At 38.4% G+C, this 12410-nt stretch overlaps 1 non-coding gene across 1 annotated transcript; it reads right to left on the reverse strand.

The window, feature by feature from the left end:
• Positions 1–11613: 11613 nt before the first annotated feature.
• LOC126032930 (U6 spliceosomal RNA) lies at positions 11614–11720 on the reverse strand. Its single transcript, XR_007504088.1, has one exon. It is a non-coding gene; the product is annotated as a U6 spliceosomal RNA (small nuclear RNA).
• Between the last annotated feature and the right edge of the window lie 690 nt (positions 11721–12410).

Genomic DNA, 12410 nt, shown 5'->3' on the forward strand with positions numbered 1-12410 from the left:
CAATTAAGAGGGCTTACTCCTAGATCTGCACTCAGAGATCACTATTGGTGGGATCTAGGTACTACAAGAGATGTTGGCGACCAAACCTAGGTCAGCCAAGTGCAAGGCAAATTACTCTCTGTATCATCTCTCTGGATCCTACACATTTTTTGGAATGATTTTTACCATTGAGTTATGAATTTTTAAAATACTTTTTTTTAGATTTTTGGATACTACCCAGCCACCCTCAGAGGTTGTTCCTAGCTTTGCACTCAAAAAGTACTCCTGGCGTAAGCTCAAAAACTATGGAATGCCTGGGATTGAACCCAGGTTGGCCACATGCAAGGCAAACACCCTATTACTGTGGTATTGCTTGTGTCACACATTTATTTTAACAATTTTTTTTTAACTTTGAGGCTGTATACTGGGCTATTCCTTGCTCTGTGCTCAGGGAATCACTCTTGGCAAGGCTTGGGGGACAATTAATGTGTCAAGGATAGAATCTAGGTTGGTTGTGTGCAAAGCAAGCACTTATCTGCGGTACCATCTCCTCAGTCTTTGATACAATCTCTTAGTCAGATGTGTTTTACAAGCATTTTCTCCAAGTTTTACTTTTTAAATTTTCTTAAGTATTATCTTTTGGAAAGTAATGCAAGTTCAATGATATCCAACCTTACTCATTTTAAAAAATGGTGTTTTTCATGACCAATTTAAGAAAACCTATTATCCCAATAAGACAAAGTTTTTCTCTTATGACTCTTCTAAATTTTTATAATATTAAAATTTAAATTTATTGCTATGATTTATTTCAGATTAGCTTCTAGATATAATTGAAGTTATCATCAAAGCTCATTATTTTTGCCTAATTATTCTAACATTAATTGTTAGATAATTCCTTTCCCTTCTTTATAAAATACTGACCCAAACTGCTCTATTAAATAACTTTATATACAGTTCTAGGGAGTTATTCATCTGTACAGAAAATTTGTAGCAGTCAAGACTCTTCAGAGAAATAGGACCACTGATAGGAAACATATAGCATGATACATATATAGAGGAATAGATTTATTATAAGAATTGACTGCAATCTGCCACCTATAAACTGGGGAACCAGGAAAACAGCTAGTGTATAATTCAGTCTGATTCCAAAGGTTTAAGAAGCAGCTTCAGTAATGGAAATCCCGGTTCAAAGAAATGTTCAAATTTGTTCTCCCTCTACCTTTCTTTTTTGTTTGTTTGTTTTTGTTTTTGTTTTTGTTTTTGGGCCACACCCCGCGGTGCTCAGGGGTTACTCCTGGCTGTCTGCTCAGAAATAGCTCCTGGCAAGCTCACCACAAAGAGTGATGAGTTTAGTTAGAGAAATAACTACATTTTGAACTGTCCTAATAATGAGAATGTATGGGAAATGGAGAGCCTGTTTAGAGTACAGGCGGGGGTCGGGTGGGGAGGAGGGAGACTTGGGACATTGGTGATGGGAATGTTGCACTGGTGATGCGTGGTGTTCTTTACATGACTGAAACCCAAACACAATCATGTATGTAATCAAGGTGTTTAAATAAAAAAAAGAAAAAAAAAAAGAAAAAAGAAATAGCTCCTGGCAGCACGGGGGACCATATGGGACACCGGGATTCGAACCAACCACCTTTGGTCCTGGATGGGCTGCTTGCAAGGCAAACGCTGCTGTGCTATCTCTCCGGGCCCCTCCCTCTACCTTTTTATTCTATTTAGAGTTTCCTCAGTTGGGATAGTCACATTGTGAAAAATTGCTTGAGACTGGGGCTAGAATTCTCTTCCAAAGTTGCAGAGGAATAAGGCTTAATGCTCACACAGGATAAGAAACAACTCATGTTTTCACCAAACATAGTGAGAATCCTTAAAACTCACAGGATATTGAGCGGAGAACTTAGAATATTACTAGAGCCAAATCAAGCAGTTAGAAAATATATTTTTGGTTTCAACTAACAAAATTTAAAGCAGGCCTTGAAAGAATCAAATTGTCTTTTAGTAAATAAATTACATATATTAAGGGATAAAGCTCAAACAATCTATATTATTTTTATTTTTATTTTTGGGGGGGTTTTTGGGCCACACCCGGTGACACTCAGGGGCTACTCCTGGCTATACGCTGAGAAGTCGCTCCTAGCTTGGGGGACCATATGGGACTCAGGGGGATCGAACCATGGTCCGTCCTAAGCTAGCGCTGGCAAGGCAGACACTTGACCTTTAGTGCCACCACGCTGGCCCCAAGCAATCTATTTTTTAAAGACGATTCTTTATTTTTTTTAAAAAAAGTGAGATCTACACAGTCTAATGTAAAGATTTAAAAAGTGCCTGTTATGGTTGAGTGAATAGTAGCCTCCAAAGATATAATACATCCTAATCCTTGAAAACTATAAAAAAAATATTACTTAAGAAGGCAAAAGGAGTCTTTGTAGATATAATTAAATGAGAATTTTGTGAGAGGCAAAGTATCCTGGATTATCCATGTGGTCTCTAAAAGTGACCATAAATTTATTTAAAAGAGGAAATGATGCTACATAGGATCTGTGCAAAAACCAAGATCTCTAATTATAGGGGGCTGGAGTGACAGCACAGCGGTAGAGCATTTGCCTTGCACTCGGCCAACCCAGGACTGACTCGGGTTCTATCCCTGGCTCTGATGCAGTCCCCAGAGCCTACCAGGAGCAATTTCTTTTCTTTTCTTTTTTAAATTTAAACACCGTGATTACAAACAGGACTTTAATTGGGCTTCAGTCACCAAAAGAGCACCCCCCTTCACCAGTACAACATTTCCATCACCAATGCCCCCCCCCATCTTGGCTTCAGTCACCAAAAGAACACCCCCCTTCACCAGTGCAACATTTCCATCACCAATGCCCCCCATCTTCCTCCTCCCATACCGTCTGCCTGTATTCAAAACAGACATTCTACTTATCATTCATTCATTCATTCGTTCACATTGTCATGGTAGTTGTTAGCATATTATTTCTCTAACTGCACTCGTCACTCCTTGAGGTGAGTTTCATATTGTGAAAGTGCAGACATAGGAGAAACCCAAGAGCACCGGTAGGTGGCCCAAAACCCAAAAATAAATAAATACATACATAAATTAAAATTCTAATTACAGAGCCTAACTGCGACAATCGCTATTGAGTAGAACTTTTCCTGGAATGATGAAGAAAGACCTTGGGAGTTGGACTATTAGTATGCCCAGGGCCTGTAGTTGGTCTTATGACAGGATGGTTCATGGGAGAGACACCCTGCATTTTTTTAGGCCAAGTATACTTCCTTTTTAATTTCCCCAAATTTGCTGCACCTGTGAAAAAAAAAGAAAGAAAAGAAAAAAAAAAAAGAAAAAACCTGCCACCACCACCCCTTTTAAAATTTTATTTGTATCTTCAAAATAAGGGCTCCCACCATTTTCATAGAATCTTGGGACATGAATCGCATTATTTTACCTCATATTTCTGCATTTTTCTACAAATTGAGAAGAAAAAAAGGATGGAGCCTAGGGACCAAGTTGTCTCAGGTTCATTGGTAGAGAGAAAAAAAAGATCAGAACTAAATACTCAAGCTAAAGTCAATGACAATAGAATCAGGAAACCCAAGAGACCCAAACTATAACAATCTAAATTAAAAATGGGCCTGTTACACTGACAGGCCAGGGGCTAAGTGTGGAGGTATAGGATGCATGCTGGGAACTTTGGTGAAGGGAGGTTGACACTGGTGGTAGGAATGGCCCTAATTCACTGTGACTGTATGCCTGAAATCCAACTATGAAGAACTTGTAATTCACAATGGTCTCAATGAAAAGTTAAAAAAAAATAGAAGGAGCAAGAGGGAGATTTGATGAAAACTATGAGATGACTGAAACCAAAAAAAAAACAAAAAAAAAAACACAACGTGCTGCAGAGCAGGCTTTTGAGATGACTGAAGTGACAGAAAAGGGTGTGATACAGGAGCCAGAAAAGTCTGGAAAAAAGCCTTTTCCCTGAGACGTCCAAGTGAATGTGGCCCTTAGTTTCTGACTCAGTAAAATGAATTTCAGACTTCTAACTTCCAGAACAATTAGAGAATATTGGTTGTTTTAAGTCATTTATTAGTTATATAGTTATTAGTTATATATTATATAGTTATATAATATAGTTATTATTACATTTGCCACAGGAATCTAATTCAGATTTTTGCTACAAAAATGAAGGTTCTACCAAGTTACGGGGATTGTTGGACTTGTTCCCTCAGCCCCCATATGCATCATACCTTGTGGCAATGTTCCTTTTTTGCATAGGCACATTAAAATATTACATATGTAAATAAATTCTAGTCTAATAAAGATATAAAAACACACAAATTTTGTAATGCAGTGGAGCCTTACACCCTGAACATTGTCATAATGACATGGTTTAGTCTTCAGAAGAACGGGCATTATCCATCCACCCCTGAACCAAGGATACCATCTACAGAAACAACCACGGTTGTCTATAACATCACCAGGAAGCAAATCTCTATCAGGGAAGATGCTACCACTGCCCAGGTATCAACTTACTCCAAAGAGGGTCCTTATAACACCCAGATGACTTAGCAACAGCATCAACTTGCTTTCAGGGCAGGGCTCTCTGCATTACCCTGTAATGGTGAAGTGAAATTAGAGGACACATGACAAGAATATACAATAAAAAAAATGAAAGAACTAAAAAAAAAAATTAGAGGATGCTACAAATCATCCTGACTTTGATGTATGATATGCACAGCAACCAGGATCTCTAACTACAGAAACCTGATATCAACAACAGCAATTGTGTGGAAAAAAATTCTACTGAGACCACAGAGAACGACTCAGGTATGTCTGGAGCCCAGAGTTGGTCTTAGGCCAGAATACTTCAGGGGTAAGGTCTCCTTGTATTTAGACCAAGGCTTTTCTTTCTATTTCTCCCATATTTTACTGGGCCTATGCAAACAGCAACAATTGTCACTCTCACCTCCTTTTTACTGTATTTCTTTAACTCTTATCCTTTTTTTTTTTTTGGTTTTTGGGCCACACCCTGTGACGCTCAGGGGTTACTCCTGGCTATGCGCTCAGAAGTCGCTCCTGGCTTGGGGGACCATATGGGACGCCGGGGGATCGAACCGCGGTCCGTCCGAGGCTAGCGCAGGCAAGGCAGGCACCTTACCTTTAGCGCCACCGCCCGGCCCCTTAACTCTTATCCTTAAAAAAAAAGAACTTACTAAATCTTCTGCTATTGATTTAATGAGTTCATTGGTGATACAATAATTTTCACAAATATACTTGCAACTGAACGTTTTCTTCTTTCCTTTCTCTTCCATTTTTTGTTTTTCTTTCTATTTTTTATTTTTTTAATGACTTTTCTTTTGGTCATCTTAAAACAAATTTTTATGATTAGTTATGTCAACATGTGATGTGTTTTCTTTAAATAAATTTGTTAAAAAATATTTAAAAAAGGAAGGTTCTGCTGTAATGGAGATCTTACAGAAAATGGTTAGAGACTAATAGAGTTTCACTAAGGCTGATAGAAAAAGCATAATTGCTTTTAATACATTATTGACAAAAATATGGATTCTGAAGTCTCTGCTAATGAGAGTTCAGAAAAAAGTGAGATGAATGGTACAGAAACCTGTATTGTCTTAAAGAAAATATAAATTTTAATAAAACTACTACTAGGAATATAGACATTAAGAGTTCTGTTGGTGAAGGTTTAGAAAGAGTAAAAAAAAACATAAATCAGAGTCCATTGTAAATTTAATAGAAAACTTAGCTGAATTGTGTTTCACAGTTTTGTAGAAAATATTTATGTGTAATGAACCTGACTATTAAGTGAGATTTCTATGAAAAGTAGAAGTTTGGTTTGTTTTGCCGATAACAGTAAAAAGAGAGAAGATAAAGGAAAAATTTATTTTTTTGCTGGCACTTTTTTCACTTTTTTAATAATATAAATTCTTTAATTGAATCTCTGTGAATGATATACACATTTATAAAGTTATTCATGATTGAATTTTAGTCATTCAATGTACAGTGCTTATCCCTTCGTTCATGCACATTTCCTGCCCCTAATGTTCTCGTTTTCCTCCCACCCCCCCATTTTCTCCCTGCCCACTTCTTCTATCTTTCTCTTCCTTTATTCGCACTTTTAGATACCATGCTTTGTAAATTGTTAGTGAAGAAGTGTCATTCATATCACTTTATCTCCTTTCAGCAGCCAGTTCTTGTTCAGAGTGATCATTTCAAACCATTATTGCCATAGTGGCCTCTTCTCTGCCCTAACTACACTAGCCTGCTACTTGTTACAAACTTAAGCAAGAGTTTATTTTGTTTGTTTGTTTTTGCAGTTTTTATTCAGTTTTATTGTGTTCTAATTTATATTTGCTTTATTTTTTAATTAAAATTTTAATTTAAGCACCATGAATACAAACATGATTATAGTTGGGTTTCAGTCACACACAGAACACCCCTCTTCACCAGTGCAACATTCCCACCCCCAATGACCCCCTCTCTCCTTCCCATTCCCTGCCTGTATTCGAGACAGGCATTCTACTACAGTTATTTTTTAAGTTCAGTAAGTTGTTTTTTTTTCCTTAAAGGATAAGTGTTTAAAAAAATACAGCAGTAAAGGTGTAAAAGTGGCAATTGCCATTGTTTGCATAGGCCCAGCAAAATAAGAGGAAAACGAAAAACAAAAAAATCCTTGGCCTGATTACAACAAGACCTCATCCCAGAAGTTTATTGACATAAGACTGACCCTGGGCTCCAGGCATACCAGTCTGCCCAACTCCTGAGTCATTCTTCATGGACCCAGTGACTTTTTCACACTTTAGCTGTTGTTGGGTAACCAAGAGTTGTAAAGTAGTAATAAACCAGGGATTGGTAATTTGGAAAACCATTGATCTACTTAGATTGCAAAACACACTGAATATTGGAGATTTCATGACAAGAAAGTATGCTTTAAAGAGAAAGTCATTCCATACTACATAGAAGACTGCCAGACTACACGTGTTTCACCCTCAGCCTGATATGGATTATTTCACGCGCAACCCTGATTTAGACACATTCACTTGGGTTGGAGATATAATGTGTGAGGCCCAGAGAAGACTGTATTCCTGTGAAGAAAAGCTCCAGCAGAAACAGAGACCAGAAAAGGATTATCAAAGAAAACCATCAACTCCCTCCTGGCAATCACCCTAGCAACAGGACTCTTACCTAGAATATTATAAACTTCGGGGCTGGCGAGGTGGCGCTAGAGGTAAGGTGTCTGCCTTGCAAGCGCTAGCCAAGGAAGGGCTGCGGTTCAATCCCCCGGCATCCCATATCGTCCCCCCAAGCCAGGGGCAATTTCTGAGTGCTTAGCCAGGAGTAATCTCTGAGCATCAAATGGGTGTGGCCTGAAAAAAAAAGAATATTATAAACTTCAAGAAATTATAGCCCAGCAATGCTTATATGGGATAAGAAGAACAGGGATACCTGCAGTGACAGGCAGAGCAGAAGCATAACCAGAGATCTGTGCAGGGCAGGGGAGAAGATGAGAAGATAAGCAGAAACATTGGAGTTTAGGATTGGCTCCAGAGCAACACAATGTCTGGTAGGTTCATATGACACTCTGATGATGAAGAAACAACAACTTGATCTAAGGGCAGGTTGCCCTACCTCACCACCTAATGGTGACATGAAATCAGAAGACACTCCATGACACTTCGAATTCGTCCTAGGATCTGTGCAGAAACTAAGATCTCTAATTAGAGAAGACTGACTACAACAACTGCAATTGAGCAGAACTTTTCCTGGACCATAAAGAAAGACCTTGGGATTGGTCAACTAACATGCCCAGAACCTTTAGTCGGTCTTATGACAGTATGCTTCAAGGGTAGAGACACCTTGTATCTCATAACTGATGATTATTAAAGAGTAAAAGATGAGGATTACTATATAGACAAAAGATGCAGATTGAAGTCTTAAAAAAATAGTGTTGTGCATAAAATTCTTCATATGAGAAACAAAATATGACATGTAGCATCTGGTATAAAAATGTGTACCTGGAGCCGAAGAAATAGCATGGATGTAGGGCATTTGCCTTGCATGCAGAAGGATGGTGGTTCAAACCCTGCATGTTATATGATCCCTTGAGCCTGACAAGAACGATTTATGAGCATAGAGCCAGGAATAACCCCTGAGTACTGCCGGGTGTGATTCAAAAACCAACAACCAAAAAAAAAAAAAAAAGAAATGTGTACCTAGGGGCTGGAGTGATGGCACAGTGGTAGGGCGTTTGCCTTGCATGTGGCTGACCCAGGATGAATCGTGATTTAATCCCCCAGCATCCCATATGGTCCCCCAAGCCAGGAGTGATTTCTGAGCATATAGCCAGGAGTAATCCCTGAGTGTCACCAGAAACCTAATTTTTGATAAAGGAGCAGGAAACCCTAAATGGAGCAGGGAAAGCCTCTTCAACAAGTGGTGTTGGCACAATTGGACAGCCGCTTGCAAAAAATTGAACTTAGACCCCCAGCTAACATCATGTACGAAGGTAAAATCCAAATGGATTAAAGACCTCGATATCAGCCCCAAAACCATAAGATATATAGAACAGCACATAGGCAAGACACTCCAGGACATTACAGGCATCTTCAAGGAGGAAACTGCACTCTCCAAGCAAGTGAAAGCAAAGATTAACAGATGGGAATATATTAAGCTGAGAAGCTTCTGCACCTCAAAGGAAATAGTGCCCAGGATACAAGAGCCACCCACTGAGTGGGAGAAACTATTCACCAAATACCCATCAAATAAGGGGCTAATCTCCAAAATATACAAGGCACTGACAGAACTTTACAAGAAAAAACATCTAATCCCATCAAAAAATGGGGAGAAGAAATGAACAGACACTTTGACAAAGAAGAAATACACATGGCCAAAAGACACATGAAAAAGTGCTCCACATCACTAATCATCAGGGAGATGCAAATCTAAACAACGATGAGATACCACCTCACACCACAGAGAATGGCACACATCACAAAGAATGAGAATAAACAGTGTTGGCGGGGATATGGAGAGAAAGGAACTCTTATCCACTGCTGGTGGGAATGCCGTCTAGTTCAACCTTTATGGAAAGCGATATGGAGATTCCTCCAAAAACTGGAAATCGATCTCCCATACGATCCAGCTATACCACTCCTAGGAATATACCCTAGGAACACAAAAATACAATACAAAAACCCCTTCCTTACACCTATATTCATTGCAGCACTATTTACCATAGCAAGACTCTGGAAACAACCAAGATGCCCTTCAACAGACGAATGGCTAAAGAAACTGTGGTACATATACACAATGGAATATTATGCAGCTGTCAGGAGAGATGAAGTCATGAAATTTTCCTATACATGGATGTACACGAAATCTATTATGCTGAGTGAAATAAGCCAGAGAGAGAGAGAAAAAAACGCAGAATGGTCTCACTCATCTATGGGTTTTAAGAAAAATGAAAGACATTCTTGCAATAATAATTTTCAGACACAAAAGAGAAAAGAGCTGGAAGTTCCAGCTCACCACAGGAAGCTCACCACAAAGAGTGATGAGTTTAGTTAGAGAAATAACTACATTTTAAACTTTCCTAATAATGAGAATGTATGAGGGAAATGGAGAGCCTGTTTAGAGTACAGGCGGGGGTCAGGTGGGGAGGAGGGAGACTTGGGACATTGGTGATGGGAATGTTGCACTGGTGATGGGTGGTGTTCTTTACATGACTGAAACCCAAACACAATCATGTATGTAATCAAGGTGTTTAAATAAAAAAATAAAAAAAAAAAGAAATGTGTACCTAGGGACCGGAGTGATGGCACAGTGGTAGGGCGTTTGCCTTGCATGTGGCTGACCCAGGATGAATCGTGATTTAGTCCCCCAGCATCCCATATGGTCCCCCAAGCCAGGAGTGATTTCTGAGCATATAGCCAGGAGTAATCCCTGAGTGTCACCAGAAACCTGGATATACTTTCTTCTTGAATCCACATGGGTCATTCTCCAGGATAGACCACATGCTGGCCATAAATTGTATCTCTGAAATTAGGGACAGAGAAGAAAAACTTTAACATCTGAAAATTAAATAGCTTACTTCTGAAAAATCAGTAGATCAGAAAGGAAATCAAAGAGAAAATCAAAACATTCTTAGAAACAAATGACAAGAAAGACACAAATTATCAGAATTTATGGGATACAGCCAAGACAGTACTGAGAGGAAAATTTATAGCCTTGCAAGCACACATCAGAAGAAAGAAGGGGCCTACATGAACAGCTTAATGACAGCTTATAAAATTATAAAATAGTCAACAAATAAAACCAAAAATAGGTAGGCAGAAGGAAATAACAAAGCTTAGAGCAGAAATCAATGACGTGGAAATCCAGAAAACAACCTAAAAGATCAACAAAAGTGAAAGTTTGTTCTTTGAAAAAATAAACAAGATTGATAAACCACTGGCAAAACTCACAAAGAAATTGAAAGAGAGAAACCTGATAAACCGGATTAGAAATAAAAAGGGGAAGATCACTACAGGCATTGCAGAGATTCAAAGAGTAATCAGAGACTACTTTGAGAAACTCTATGCCACAAAACATGAGAACCTGGCAGAAATTAACAAATTCTTGGACTCTTATAAACTTCCAAGGCTAAATAAGGATAAGATAGCATATCTAAACAGCCCCATCACTATTGAGGAAATTAAAATGGTGATCAAAAGTCTTCCCCCCAAAAATACCAGACCAAGATGGGTTCACTAATGATTTCTTTCAAAACTTTCAAGAGGGACTTCTACCAATCCTTTTAAGGCTCTTTCATAAAATTGAAGAAACAGGAACACTTCCAAATAGTTTCTAAGAAGCTAACATCACATTGATACCAAAACCATACAGAGATGCTTCCAAAAGAGAAAATTACAGACAAATATACCTGATGAACACAGATGCAAAAATCCTAACAAAATTCTGGCAAATAGGATTCAATGCATTATCAAGAAGGTCATCCACCACAACCAAGTAGATTTTATCCCAGGAATGCAAGAATGGCTTAACATCCATAAATCTATCAACATAATACACCATATCAACAAAAAGAAAAACAAAAATCATATGATCATATCAATAGATACAGAGAAAGCATTCAATAAGTTCCAACACCCATTCTTGATAAAAAAAAAACCTCTCAGCAAGATGAGAATGAAAGTAACTTTTCTCAACATAGTCAAGGCCATCTACCACAAACCAATGGCAAATATTGTTATTAATGGAGATAAACTAAAAGTCTTTCCACTAAAATCTGGTACAAGACAAGGTTGCCCTCTCTCACCACTCCTATTCAACGTAGTGCTGGAAGTACTTGTCATAGCGATTAGGCAAGAAAATGGTATCAAGGGCATCCAGTTCGGGAAGGAAGAAGTCAAACTCCCACTGTTTGCAGATGACATGATAGTATATTTAGAAAACCCTAAAGACTCTACTAAAAAGCTTCTAGAAACAATAAATTCATATAGCAAAGTGACAGGCTACAACATTAACATGCAAAAGTCAATGGCCTTCTTATACATTAATAATGATAGAGAAGAAATGAACATTAAGCAAACAATTCTTTTTTTTTTTTAAATATGGAACGCTTCATGAATTTGTGTGTCATCCTTGCGCAGGGGCCATGCTAATCTTCTCTGTATCGTTCCAATTTTAGTATATGTGCTGTCGAAGCGAGCACAAGCAAACAATTCTATTATTTTTTTTTTTTTGGTTTTTGGGCCACACCCGTTTGATGCTCAGGGGTTACTCCTGGCTATGAGCTCAGAAATTGCCCCTGGCTTGGGGGGACCATATGGGACACCGGGGGATCGAACCGCGGTCCTTCCTTGGCTAGCGCTTGCAAGGCAGACACCTTACCTCTAGCGCCACCTTCCCAGCCCCAAACAAATCTATTCTTAACTAAAGATGACTATACAAAGAAAATTACAAAAGTCTGCTTCAAGAAATAAGAGAGGACACAAGAAAATGGAGGCACATACCCTGCTCATGGATTGGCAGGATTAATATCATTAAAATGTCAATACTCTCCAAAGCATTGTACAGATTTAATGACATCTCTCTAAAGATACCCATGACATTATTCAAAGAAGTGGATCAAACACTTCTAAAATTCATTTGGAATAGTAATCACCCACGAATAGCTAAAGCAATCCTTAGGAAAAAGAATATGGGAGGCATTACTTTTCCCAATTTTAAACTATATTACAAAGCAATAGTTATCAAAATAGCATGGTATTAGAATAAAGACAGATTCACAGATCAGATAAATAGACTTTAGTATTCAGAGAATGTTCCCCAGACATACAATTAACTAATTAATCTTTGATAAAGGGAAGAAATCCAAAAAGGAGCAAGAAAAGACTCTTCA

Source organism: Suncus etruscus, chromosome 16, assembly GCF_024139225.1.
Source record: "Suncus etruscus isolate mSunEtr1 chromosome 16, mSunEtr1.pri.cur, whole genome shotgun sequence".
Taxonomy (NCBI): domain Eukaryota; kingdom Metazoa; phylum Chordata; class Mammalia; order Eulipotyphla; family Soricidae; genus Suncus; species Suncus etruscus.